The 14,142-nt window shown below is 36.6% G+C and overlaps 1 long non-coding RNA gene across 1 annotated transcript in view; it reads left to right on the forward strand.

Annotated features, from left to right (window-relative positions):
• LOC146599386 (uncharacterized) overlaps positions 1-14,142 on the forward strand; it is a 333,890-nt gene that overhangs the window by 9,569 nt on the left and 310,179 nt on the right. The gene's annotated exons all lie outside the window — the stretch shown is intronic.

A 14,142-nucleotide genomic window follows, 5' to 3' on the forward strand; every position in this document is an offset into this window, starting at 1 on the left:
TTTTTTTTTTTTTTTACCTTTAAGTGCTGCAGGGGTGTTACCTATCTGTTTGCAGATCATGCCACAGCAATCACGGAATCATAGAACAGTAGGGTTGGAAGGGACCTCTGGAGATCACCTAGTCCAACCCTCAGCATAGCCCATGTGGGGATTTGTTAGATGCACAGATCTCTGTCCTTCCCTCCAATCAGAGGAAGAATTCCAACATAACATTGAATTATTGTATTAATCTGATGTGAAGTCACAGTATTTCATCTAAAATTCTTTTTAATTCTATTGTACATTGCCTAAGGCCATTGATCAGCAATGCTCCTAGTACCAATGAGAGGAGGATGTTGTAAGCACTGAAATAATATTATTCCAAAAATGCTCATGCTGCCCTTCTCATCCCGTTTTGTCCATATGTTTTAATAAAGCTTGACTCCAAATTTTATGAATTCAATCACATTAATATGTGGAATGAGAAAACCCATGACTCCTCTAAATAACAGTGAAAGGTCATGGAAAACAAAACATATTAAAATAATCATCAGAAACAACTACAGGAAATTGTTATAGTCATGCTCGTTGTCTTTGGACAAGCCCGCTGTAGAGTTCTCAGTAGAACTTTACTGAAGTTAATTTTCTCTATTACTTGGCAAGTCCTTTCAAGCTTAGCAGGTATCACCTTTCCCCTTCTCCTTTATTCTAACCTGAACATATATTTTATAAAAGGACATGCAAAACAAATCCATTTTCTGATTTCTCCTACGTATAAACGTAAATGCTAATTGGATTTTTTGTGAACTGCTGTTCACAAAAATGTTTCCTCGGTTGAAAGCATAACTGTCTTGAAATTTTTATGTTCAAATCAGCAAAGTTCTGTGGCATTGTATAAACCTGCAAGGAGAGTTGATATAATTGGGATTTTGATTTAAAATTTTTCTTATTTCTTTCAACTTGAAGCTTTACAGTAGAATTTGGATATGCAAATTCACTTGCAAAAATCCAAAAGAAAATATTTGATGAATCTATGTGCAATAAAACAGCTATGTAATTGCCCTCTGATCCTAGTCAGGTCATCTGTTGTAGGGTATTTGTACAGCGTTCAGTGAACATGGGCTAAGACTTTAAAACACTGAGGTGATGTTTAGGCACCCAATCAAATTGATTTTTCTGTGGATCAATAGAGTAAGGTACTTAACCATGTGTTTCTTAGATGTTCTGCAATATGAACAGATTCTTTTTTCTCTGTGTTCATTAGTACTTTTGCTCATACTTAGCAATTTAGCTTTGTACATACTGTGTTTAACTATCACAAAAGTGAATCAAGTTTCTATAGTAACTTCTATTTTGGGAGCTTAGTATATCTCACACAGATCACACAGAATGATTGAGGTTGGAAGGGACATCTGGAGATCCAGTCCAACCCCCATGCTCAAGCAGGGTCAGCTAGAGCATGTTAGACAGGGCTGCATCCAGGCGGGCTTTGAATATCGCCAGAGAAGGAGACTCCACAGCCTCTCTGGGCGACCTGTTCCAGTGCTCCGTCACTCTCACAGGGAAGAAATTCCCCCTCACGTTCAGGCAGAACTTCCTCTGGTTCAGTTTTTGCCTGTTGCCTCTTGGCCTGTCACACGGGACAACTGAAAAGAGTTTGTCCCCACCCCCTTGACACCCTCCCTTCAGGGACTTGATAAAATCCCCCCCCTCAGTCTTCTCTTCCCCAGGCTGAAGAGGCCCAGCTCTCGCAGTCACTCCTCCTAGGGCAGGTGCTCCAGCCCTCTGATCATTTTTGTAGCCCTATGCTGGACTCTCTGCAGTAGCTCCATGTCTCTCTTGTCCTGGGGAGCCCAGAACTGGACACAGTACTTGAGATGAGGCCTCCCCAGGGCTGAGTAGAGGGGCAGGATCACCTCCCTCGACCTGCTGGCAACACTCTTCCCAATGCACCGCAGGAGACTATTGGCCTTCCTGGCCACAAGAGTACATTTTTGGCTCATGGGATTTAATATTTAATAATTAATATGTGATTTAATATTAATGTGTTGAAGTTCACATTTGCATCATAAAATGAAAAGTTGTGTTGCATTAATAGAAAAATGAAACTATTAGATACTCCTTGGTTTCAACTGGAAAAGCTTCATTAGTATAATATTATGTATATTCCTCTTTCTCTTTAGTATTTTGAGGCTTTCAAATTAAAGTCCATTGGATAACATAAATATGAGTTCATAAAGAATTCAATTTTAGTTTGCTACTATTCCTGAATCCAGTATTATTCATGAAGATGTGGGTGGCTGTCCGGCGTTCTTCTGCAAATCTACAGAGCATCAGAAATAGGCCCAGAAGTGTGATTTACAGTGCTTTTCTGTATCCTGTATGTGTTTGTCCTTTGAGCATCCATCATTCAGTTGGGGAGAAGAACCATACCTTGTAACTTGCAGAATCACACATACACTATCAAAGCTGTGAATGATATAAACTCAAGTAATTTTTGTCCAAAATATTGAATGCAACCTTATGAGCGACTTCTCAGGAATTTGTGACAGGTAAAGGAAGGTTTACACTCACAAAAGACTGCTGCATGAGTGTCTTTAATTATGCTTTTTCTGGCCCTCTAAAGAGTTACCGTTGTAGTTGTCCTACAGCAAATATCTCTCAGCTTCTGCCGGAGCACTCCTGCTCTCTCGCAATGCCGTATCAGCTTTGTTAGCCTAAACTGCTTTTATCCAGGAAGTCAGAGATACACAAATGAAGATGGCTTTAAAAGGTTATTTGGGCAGCTAGGAATGATAAATCCCATTATTTCCCTTGTTAGAAGTGACTTAAGTTGATGTTTTTCTCTGAAGCAAACTCAGAGCCTATTACAGCATCTCATTTATAGGACTGCAATGTCTTAGGCCACTCTGCAAGACCAAATTTGTCTATATCCTCCATGTGTGAAGGCAGATGGACAAATGTAATGAAATGGGTCATAATTTTGTGTCTCAGCTCGTTCAGTAGTTTACAAATGTTCACATCACCTATATATAAATACTATTTATATTATCTTTCTATTTAAATCTAATTAACTCTCCAAAATCTGAAAGTAGCTTAAGATATGATGTATTTGCATCATGGAAATATGTTGCTTGGATGTCAACTTTCTTGGCTAAATAAAACATAAGAGAGAGTATTACGAATTTGTTAATAGATGTGCAAGCTATATGTGGAAATTCTCTTCTTGCAGTATTTGTTCAATATTAATCATTACAGTATAAAATTAAGGCACTTTGTCTCTCTGCTTAGATCTACAGTAATTCTTTCTTTAGTTGTTGTGTTAACAAGTACAACATGACCTTCTTAAAACAGAAATCTGGTTAGTCAGTCCTTCATATAAAAGCTACAAATCACAACGAGAGATTCACTTTAATGTGCTGTGATAGGTGATGAGGCTTGAAAATGCTGAACTTCTGCTTTGCTAATTTTGGCTATCCTAAAGGTATGACGGTTTCTTAGTGAATATAACTATTTTTCTGCATGTATCCTCAGTGTACTTTATAAAATTTCTGAAATAAGAGGTCAGAGATCAGAATTAATCTTATTCTGTTTACACAACATAGAGCAAATCCTTTTTTACAAACACCGAAGCTGAAACAATCCTTTTCTGAGACTATTTAGTTGTATATATTGCCTAATAGAACCATTACTTCTCCACTTTTCCTCCTGAAAACTGCTGAGTTTACATGTAGCTCTTGTAGTATAAAATTTATAAACAAAGAAAGGAAATGGTTTTATACGAAAGCACCAGGCTATATTTCCCAGGAAGATAATAGAATCGTTGTCCCTTGAAAGTCTCTAGTTGAACTGTAATGACTTGACTCTTTGCTGCAGTAGGTTGTCCTAGGGGCAGGCAGGCTGGAATTGGGGCTTGTTTAAATTATATACACCTGCGCATAGGCTTAACCTCTTGGCAAATCTTGATTTATAGCTATAATTTAGTAATCGAGGGAAGCTGGATAGTTGTATTAGTCCATTAAGTCCCTTTGTAGCTGGTTAAGTGCTCTGTCCTCTGAAGAAGAATGATGCAAAATAATATTGGGAGTTATAAAACAAAGCTGCTTTTGCAACAGAGCCATACTGGAATGGAAAATTCATCCTGACAAACAGATGACCTGTCTGTTAATTCTGCGACAACTGAAACAGTCTCTTTAAAACTAGAATGGCTCAAGGAATGAAAACACAATCTCATTACTTTTTCACATTGTCAAGTATGACCAGAATCCAACTTCTTATTTTATTTTTTTTAAGTGAATTTGTTTAATGTTCCCTGAAAGGAACTGACCTGAGATCTCTGTTTCTGGAGAGGTTCTCTAAGTGGCTCATTCTGGTTAACAGCAGCATATTGCTTATTAATCTGTCTGAGCAGATAATTAGGCAGACAATACTAATTCAGATCTTGATCGCTTTAATAACAGTGAAGAATAAAGCTGATAATTAGGAAGTATACTTTGTTAAGTGGGTTTTTGTTCAAAGAGAACTAGATCAACTATGAACAAAAAGTTTAACACATAGTTATTGATTATGGTTCTTCTATCTTTTTGGTGGTTTAAAACTTCTTTTTTTGATACCACTTAATTCTGAGTAAGTCAAAACCTGGAATATGGAAGCATTAAATAAAGCACTATTTTTAATGATATTACGTTTTAAAATAATATTGAAGGACACTTTTTGAATCAAAGTATTTGGTTCTGAAAAAAAATCACTTTATTAAAAGCTATTACAATGTAATTAGTAAGATGAAATTTAGATAAGGTTTACCAATAAATGGTTCAGAATGGCAAGTTAATTTTGTTTTTTAAAAAAATGTTTTGCCCAGCTGCTTTTAGTATCTATAAAGAGAGAGATGCATAATAGGGGCATGTAAGTTCCTTTAATTTTAGATACTCTAACCTCCATGAATTCTAAGTTGCTTTGTATCCAGCCCTGATGCCATCCTAGCCCCACCATTCTCAACCATCCCCCTGAGTTTATCTCCAGCCGATCTGGACTTCCACAGGAAGCTGTCCCTTTCTGGAAGTTGAGGTCAAGGTTGAGAGCTGCACTTTATCTATCCCCTTGCTCTTCACTGACTTTTCTCATCCCTAAAAATCTACACCTTCAAAATTGTGTGTTTCAGTCTAATTTATTTACAGTTATCTGAGGAATGGCATGCCCTCATAGCCTGTTAGGGAAGGACCATAAATATTTCTCCTGATGTTAATTTAAATAACTGATTTCATTTGCATAGATCAATTGTTTGATGTTTACTTTCTTTGAATTTTTAGTAGCAGAAATTTGTTAGCAGGAATTGTCACTAACACATCAAAATTTAAATTGACACTGGAGAGCTTTTGTGGGTAGTGTATTTCAAAGTTAGAATTGGAATATTCAGTAGAAACTTAATTTAGTGAGTAATATTCATTCATGGAAAGTAATCACCTTAATACTCTGATCTGCATGGTTAAAGAAATCTGCATAAGTTTTGAAAGCTCACAAAAAATTAGTGAGAAATGAGCAGCAGAAACAGGTAATTCCTAAACATTTGTTAAGGTAGCTTTTATGCAGCTTAAAAATCCAAGTCATGCAAGCATCTGATAATCGAGTCCAAAGGAGAACGCTCTTTCTCACCTCCTCCTGCCCAAGTTTGCCATTTTACAGCAGGGTAGGTCTGGAGGCTCCACTTTGCTGCGTGTGTGGAGGAGTCCCTGAAAGACTGGACAGTTATCTGTAAGTCAGGAAGATGAGAGAAATGAAGGATTTCTCAGTGGCAATGGACATACAGTGGATGCTAAAAATGTGTATGTGCAATATATAATACACAGTCACATGAATGCACTTATGAATCAGAGTTTATGGACTTCCACATATGCACTCTGAGATTTTTGTACTAAATTGTAAATTTAGTGGAACATGCTGAGACCTTTTTTCCATGTGAGAGTTTTGCTTCCCTCCCCGCGTGTTTTGGGGAGGTTATACGTTCCAACTGTACTTTCACTGTAAACTACATATAGTTGTTAGAGCTGGTGGTGGCTGTGTTTACGTTGGAAATATTGCAAGACTACATGCACTCCCCTTTGTAGAGGTTTGATTTGTTTTCACTAGGCTGTAGATTTTTTCTCCAGATTTGCTATATAGACCCTGAAATTCATTAATCACATATTAGCTCTGGGGTACTAACCCTAACTTCACAAGGTGCTAGAGGATGCAGAGTGAGAGAGGGGCTTGATTTTACCCTTGGAAGTAACTCTCAGGCAACGTGTTCTTTAAAGCAACAGATTTTTTTGCTATTAAGTTTCCCAGCCCCTTGTTGCTCCCCACTATACTTAACAAAAAGCCAGTTCTTGGCTCCCTGAGTTAAACTGCAGTGTACCGGAGGAGTTAAGTTTTCTGAATACCAAAATGGAATGATACACAGTAAACTAACTTCGCTAAATAATGTGTATGGCTATATGTTTCAACCTGTCGTTCATCTGATTTATTAGGCGCACATTATCAGTGTCTAATGAATGTGTGAAGAAATTTCTCATAAAAATGCAAAGTATACCAATTCGAATATTCAGAAATAAAAATTACTGTGGCTTGCCTTGTGGTTCCCATCCTAGTAAGCTGACACCACAGAAATATGTGTGGAGGGAATACTGGTTTTGAGTGATCAACAAAGGCTTTCAGTTTCTCTAAATGAAAAGGTAAAATTATTGCTAAAATATGAAAGAAAAAATATTACTAATATTGATGGTTTTGCTAGAGTGATTTTTCTAAGGAAGGTGAGATGTAGGCACAAAGGAATATTAATTCAAGTAACGGACATTCTATATGATTGCTTTATATGCAAACTGGTGCTAAAAAAAACTATTACCTGAAAGCTAATTGGCAAGCGAAAACAAATACGGTATGCGTACGGCATCAGCCGTTGTGCAGTGGAAGGGCTGGCTTCAGAAGCAGAGCATTTCAGTGCAGCTGCAAGCAACACACAACGATTTTCAGCGCAAATGAATCCAAAAAATAAGCTTTAGAGCTGCTTCCAAATTTAACATTTCTGATAGTTTTATAAGAAGACAAAAAGAAACGCAGGGAAGAAATATTTTCTGACAGTACACAAATCAGTGTTGTAATTCTTTGTAACTTCTTGTGTAGCTTTTATTACTTCATTACAGCAAGATGAAATCAGTTGCAAAAGTAGATTATTATATTCTGGTAATTTTCTACATGTGATACTCGAGGGCTCTACATTAAAGAAAACATGAAAAGTGTAGCTCTTCAGTTTTCTTCTGCTCCAGATATATACTTTTATCCCTTCCATAGTTAGGAAAAAATGGCAGTTGGACACAAGTTAAATAAGATACTGTAATATTACTGTCAACAGTGTTTAAAAATAGATGTGTCTATAAAGCATGTCTCATATGTATTGCTGTTAAAATATTAGCTTTTTTCTTTTCTATTCCGTAGAATGAGAAGATACTGTAAAGAGACCAGTACTTCAAAGTCTGCTCAAACAAAAGAGCGTTATTTTCTTAAAGCTAAAGTATTATGTGAGGAAATGAAATGCAATGGATTATGATATTTTGCTTACAAGGAATAATTCATATAAAATGAATAGGAAGTAAAATAACATCTTTACAAATGAAAATATAAACATTTTTTCTCCTTTGAAAAAAAGTAGATAACTGCAGAATTTGGAAAATATCTAATTGAAATGTATCAGATCCTATATAACGAGAGTTAGTGTTTTATTTCATTCACTCCTATTGCATAGCTGATCCTGACTACTTCTATGAAGATCACACAAAGCAGCTATATTTATTTAGATTTATTTTGTAATTTTATCATAAGTCATACTACTGCTGTTATTTTCAAAAAAAAAAAAGCCTATATGTGCAAAATTATTTGTTGATACTAGTGTAAGATTGGCTAAGTAAGGTTCCCCTAAGTAAGACAGAAGTTTAACACAGATTTCAGAGTATTGAAATGCCATATATCTACATCCAGATGTTGTACATGTTTTTGAATACCCCTTTCCTTAGTTGCCAGTTGTGATATGATTCACACAAAAAAAATTTGTCTCTTTATCTTTCCCTATTGAGTAGGCTTATAAAAGGCATAGTCTGTTGTGAAGGCTGATGGCCTGTGTTTCTGGGAAATGAAGTAATTTTATGTCTTATGAATACTCTGTGTAAGATGCGATGAAAAATATCCTTAAGATATCTGTTGAAAATACTTATGAAGTATTTGAAGATCCATAGCTCTATAACTGACTACCACAAATTATATTTTAAAGAAGGGGAATGAAAAAAATAATCATTTTGCTGATGGAAGCTGGCAGCTGTATCACTCATTTTCTTAGTGAAATGAATTCAATGGAATTAATGTTGGACATAAAACTTCTTTGAGAGGGGAAACTGCTTAAATTATGACCTTATAAATATGATAGGTCTTCCGTAGGAATAAGAATGAAGACTTCTAATAAACTACAGCCTTAACTGGAAGACTAATTTAAAAGTGCAGGAGGGAAAGTACATCTATTTCCAAGAACCAAATGTGGGACTCCTGCTGAGTTGCAAAACTCTGCTCACCACGCGGGTGTAAGACGTCTTGTTCGCGCCGGGCTGACCTGCAGTGGAAACGCAGCTGCTGGTGTCGGAAGCTGTTCTGATGTCTTTTATGCACAGAGTTGCTGACCTGTAGTTTGGGAGGCTTTGGGGTTTTTTTAGCTTGAGCTGTTGTAATTCTTCCTTTCGATCCAGAGTTTAATCTTCAGTCCTTCAGGCAATATGGCAGACACCTCATAAACCCTGATGCACAATTCGATATACTGTTCCTATGAATAGAGGTTCATCTTTTTCTTCTTCCCCAGTTTACACAACTGTTTCCTGTATTCAAACAGCTACTTATGTTTTAAGGGATGCTTCTGAAAGAGCTGCATTGCTATTAATGTTGTTATTTCTTTTAATGGTGAAGGGACTGCTACTTTGCGTTTTAGCCAAATGCCTTATTTACTCTTTATTTCTTTGTGGAGAAACAACTTTAGTTCTTTGGAAATGGACGTTTATAGGGAAAGTGTGATTTATGCAGGTCATACAATTACTGTTTGGATCACTGATGGTTCTTTTATTGTAATAATTGTTGTATGGAAACTGCCTGTAGGCACAGAGAATTGTGTTTGTTTAAATAAGACTATTAAAATTTGCATGTGAAAGTAAGGGCACATTTGTTTCCACCGTAGAATTCCACCATTTTTTCAAGATTTTTTTTGTGTGTGTGTGTTACTCAGTTAAGCATACGTTTTAGGCTTTATCTTATGCATTAGAAAATTGTCTTCCTCAAATGGACCTTCTTTGTGTTGGTCACTTGCTTCAGGTTGCTATTTTATTCTTTTCCGTTTGTCTATTCTGACTTATCAGATGTGGGGGAGACTTAGCCAAATAATATTTTTTATACAGGTAATTTAAATGTAACTAAATCAAATAAAATTGAAGTGCTCTCACAGCTTGCAAAGCCCATGTCATTACGTCTAAATCTAGATTCCATTTTCCAAAATCCAGACTTGCTTTGTATTTAATTTCCTAGTTCAGATCTTGGCAGGTCTGGCCAATATAAAATTTGTCTTCTCCAGGTTGTCTCCTCGTTCTTCCCATTGTTTGATTACTTTGCTATTAAGGTAGTTGCTAAGCTCAATCTACATTTCTGAAACCAGATGGACCTTTCATGAATTCAGTGAATCTGACAGTTGGAGAGACATTTGAAAGGAATCTGTTGGCACTCGTTACTTTTTTTTGCTGAAGTACTTTTTAACCTCTGAGATACAGATTCATCAATGAACTAATAAATACAATAGCCAGGTAACAATTCCCTTCTGCAAGCAACTGTACCTGCCTACCCTTGGGCCTTATCATCCACATGCAGTACTCTTAAATCTCACAGAAGTTGGTCTACTAAAGGAATGAAGTTAACATGCCCAAAAGCAGAAAATCTTTGAATTGCTTTCTGGGTGCTCTCATACAGTAGTCAAGTTGCCTTAGACTGCTATTGCTTAAACCTCTGAGCAACATGTGACATCAAATTTTCTTTAGAGGGTTAGATTACAGCAGTTTGCTAGTCCTGGATAGCAACTTCTGTACATGCCTTATTGCACAGTGCCTTCATGACTTTAGTTGATTTGCCTTTATTTTCAGGAGTATTGAATACTTCTATTTATTTTCTTGGAATTCAACAAATACTTGAACCTATGATTGCCTTTATGTTTGAAGACTGGACTAAATGTGGCAAGTGTCTATACCAGCCTTTAAACACAAATTCCTTATATGAACTAGCCACTGTCTTGTTCAAAAACAGAGCTTAGCATGACCTTAGATGTTTGAAACGGTAATGTCTTGTGTCTTTAGCACTTTAGCAAAAATACATTTAGTTTACTCATCCTTCATAATTCACCAAGTGGCTTCGCGCACAAGATACCAAAATGATGTAGTTACATAACGAGGTCTGTAGCTGGCGAATGGAGGTATGCTAAATGTATTTGACTTGACTTGGGAATTTGCAGACATCTCAGCATTTCGCAAATTAGCACTTCACCCAAAAATCAATGCAGGTTCGACAGCTATGAATAAGAAACCCAAAAGATTTTTTTTTTTTTTTATTCAAAGGTAAATTGCAACTAAAGCTACATTCAGTCTGTTCCCTGAAGGATGTACTAGTTATTCTGTGCAGGGCCAAGGAAGGAGGTGGGTTTCACTGTGCTAGCAGTAGGCTTGAAGAATTTAACCAGATCAGACCAAGGATAAAGGAATCAATACTAAGAGACAAGCAAAATAAACAGTGCTGCTCTCTGAGTGCTACATTAGTGTCACGTGTTTTCCTTTCTGTTTTGTGAAAGAGAAGACCTGGTCAAATTTTAAAGTCTATTAGCTTGTTGGGTGAGCTGGGGTTAAATAGCCAGAAAGATGGAAAAACAAAGGCAGCCCAAGATAGTTTTGAGACATAAGGAAGCATAAAAGGGAGGGTACCAAACTGGGTGGGATGAATTTAAGAACCTGGGGTTGAGGGAATCTCGGTAGGTGAAAGAACAGGCTAATAATAAGTAAAAAACAGAAAACAAAAGACTCACAACCACCACCAACAACAACCAAAAAACCTTAACCCCCCATTCTAGCAGCTTTAAGTAGGATTAATCTGTCCATATTTAAATGCTTAGGGTGTAACTTTGTATATCTGACAAAGAGAACAGAAAATAGCTAGTCCCAGTTTTATAATAAATGAAAAGGAATGGATGCTTTTAAGGTATGATTCATCATATTACAAAGGTAGAGATGCCACATAATGCCTAGTGTGCCTGTAAACAGTACAGTGTTCTGAATATAAATATATGTATGTTTCTATATAAGTATATATATATGTGCTTATTTTTCCCACCTCTTATTTTGCTGTGTTTATGAAAAGTGAAAGATGCATGGCTGTTTTCTGTTTGTTTCCCTAATATCTTTTCTGATGGGAACAGTAAAATTTTGTGTGACTTTTTTGATCTCTGCATCTAGATCTGTATGTAGATTTGTGTTTTACAACCAGCATCGTGGCTGTACTAGGAAAAAAAATTAGTTAAAAATAACCTGACTGAACTGTGGATGTTTTCATTAAATTATTTGAGACTCCATGGATCCTTGCTTGCTGATTATGAATGCTCTTGATCATATTGCTGAAATTGTCTGATTCTTGCCATTCTTCTGAGTTATATTTGGCTACATGAATTGTAGCTTCCAAATCATGGGTGGATCAGCAAGACAGATTCTGAGAAAATTCATAGCAAATAGGTTGTTTTCAAGTTTGTGGAGAATAGGGATAGAGATGCTAATTAATATTGTATTTTTGTCTATGCTTCCATAGTGAAAAGTTACCTTCAGCCCTAAATATCCTGTTCTACTAGAATAATTCTAGCTTCTCGGGAGCAAGAGTAATTTCTGAATAACAATATAAGAGGGCAGTGAGATTCTTTTGTTCCAGAGTTTCGGGACTCTGTTCTCTCTCCTTGACAGTATCCACTTTTAATTACATAGCTATCCATTCGATGTTGTGTTCCTGACACTGAACACTGCATGAGACCCTTGCGTTTTTCTTGCTGACTTCATACAAATAAAGTCCGTACTGTTGACTTGACAGGCATCACTGAACTTTGCTGTGACAGAATAAAAAGGTAGTGCTGGAAAGCGAATAATGTACAGTACATGAATAGGATCAGGGCTCTGTCAAGGGGCGGGGGTGGAACCCAAACTATCCTTGGGACCAGTGGAAAAGAGATGAAATCACTGAAGGAGACAAAATGATCTGGCTTTATGAGGAAGAATGCTCTGCCAGCTATATGGTGCAGAAGAGATTGAATTGGGGTTTGTCTGCCAAAGTAGCAGGACAGAAATGAAGGGGAACTTCATGCATAGATGGAGTCCAGTGAAACTGCAAATGAATGAGAACGCGTAGCGGAGCACCGTCCGCTCATCTGGAAATGCGTTCTGTGGGTCCTGTAAAATGGACGCACTTGAGAGGGCATTTACCCGAACAACAGCAAGGAAACTCTAATTGAGCTTCCACACTGTTTCTTGACTGAGCAAAGCAGTTGCACTCATCCTAAAATTTTTACTTTTTGTGTGTTTCCTCTTTTATCCTTTCATTTGCTGGTGCTGATTACTAAATAGATTACTCTATCTGCAGTTACCCCTGTAATAGAAATCATGACAATACATCTAAATGCACTTTGTTTTTTGAGCTTGGAGATTTTTTGGTGTTTTCTTTCTTTTTGGTATATTTGTCCAAAGAGTTGGATCTTCCTAGTTACAACTTAGAGCAAAAGCAACCAATCAGACTATAACCAAGGGAATTATTTTGAAACAAATCCAAACGTAGCTTATTTTGGTTTATATAGGTCAGTTTATCAAAAATTTAAGTAATCAATTTAAATCAGAAAAGTTTTATTCTAAGTATAAGTATTCCTATACCAACATATGTTAAAAGGTAACTTAGAATTGGTCTAGAGATCATGGATGTAAATGTGTATTTTGATTAATTTCTTATCTCTAAATTTCTTTTCTTTTTGAAAAAAAAAAAGAAACTATTACATTTATAGCTGCTAGTACAGTGAAAAACTGTTTCCCAAACAGGACAATATTTCTTGTTTCATGGCTGGGTCTAGAATATTAGAATATGTTGTTAAAATAGCAAGTGGGGAAAAGAAAATATGTTCATGAAACAAGAACCATCCACATACCACACACTTAAAGCCTATATCAATTTGCACAGCCCCCTTTCACTGAGCCCAGCCTTATTCACATGTGCTGCATCTGGTGTCAGTTGATACATTATATATAAATTTGTTGTATTTTTCAATTCTGTGCCAGGCACCTAGAAGTTTATTTTAGTAATTTTAATTTTATTGCAAGAGCATTATACCTAGGCTCTGTATTGACTTTGTGCATCGCTTTCCCAGCAAGACTGTGCTTGAAAATCATTAAAGACTCAATGAGTCTTACAGGTACCATAATCTGACTAGGTTCTCATCTTTCTTCCCATAGGTGGTGGCCTCTGCAGAGTATGTAAACAGAAATGCAAAAGAGTGCTAGCTATGAGTAATTATGAAATAAATTGTTTAAACTCTGCTAGGAGTTTGGGTAAAGCGGAACATGGTCTGGTGCTGACATCCATTCTGGGTTCTGTAAAAGGAAAACCTTGCAGCATTCGGAATAAGAAAACTCTTCCTTTATTCCCCTTTTTTATAACTAATAACTCCTATGTTTTATTTTAGTTTTGGTTGTTTTTTATTTTGTACTTGAGGGCACAGAACAGATTGTCACAGTTGTCATATGTGTGCTACTGGGGAATCCCACTATTATGGTCAGTTCTGTTAGTTGCATGTAACGCAAAAATATATAACTGCATCAGCAAAGGCTCGTATTAGTATTATTCTGATACCTGCCTCTTGGATATAATTTCTCACCCGTGAGTATTGGAGAAGCTGTTAGGTTTCATCCCTTAACTGTGAAACCTTGATAGCTGTCGCCTGGAGTTTTTAGAAATCCCTGTTGACATCCCTGATCTATTGGAGAAATGGAAAGCTGTTTGTGTTTTAGGCCATCTCTCTGTTCTCTTTGGCTGCTGCTTTCTGAA

The sequence above is a fragment of the Rhea americana genome, unplaced genomic scaffold (genome assembly GCF_003343005.1).
Source record: "Rhea americana isolate MKP2758 unplaced genomic scaffold, rheAme1 scaffold_14, whole genome shotgun sequence".
Lineage (NCBI taxonomy): Eukaryota > Metazoa > Chordata > Aves > Rheiformes > Rheidae > Rhea > Rhea americana.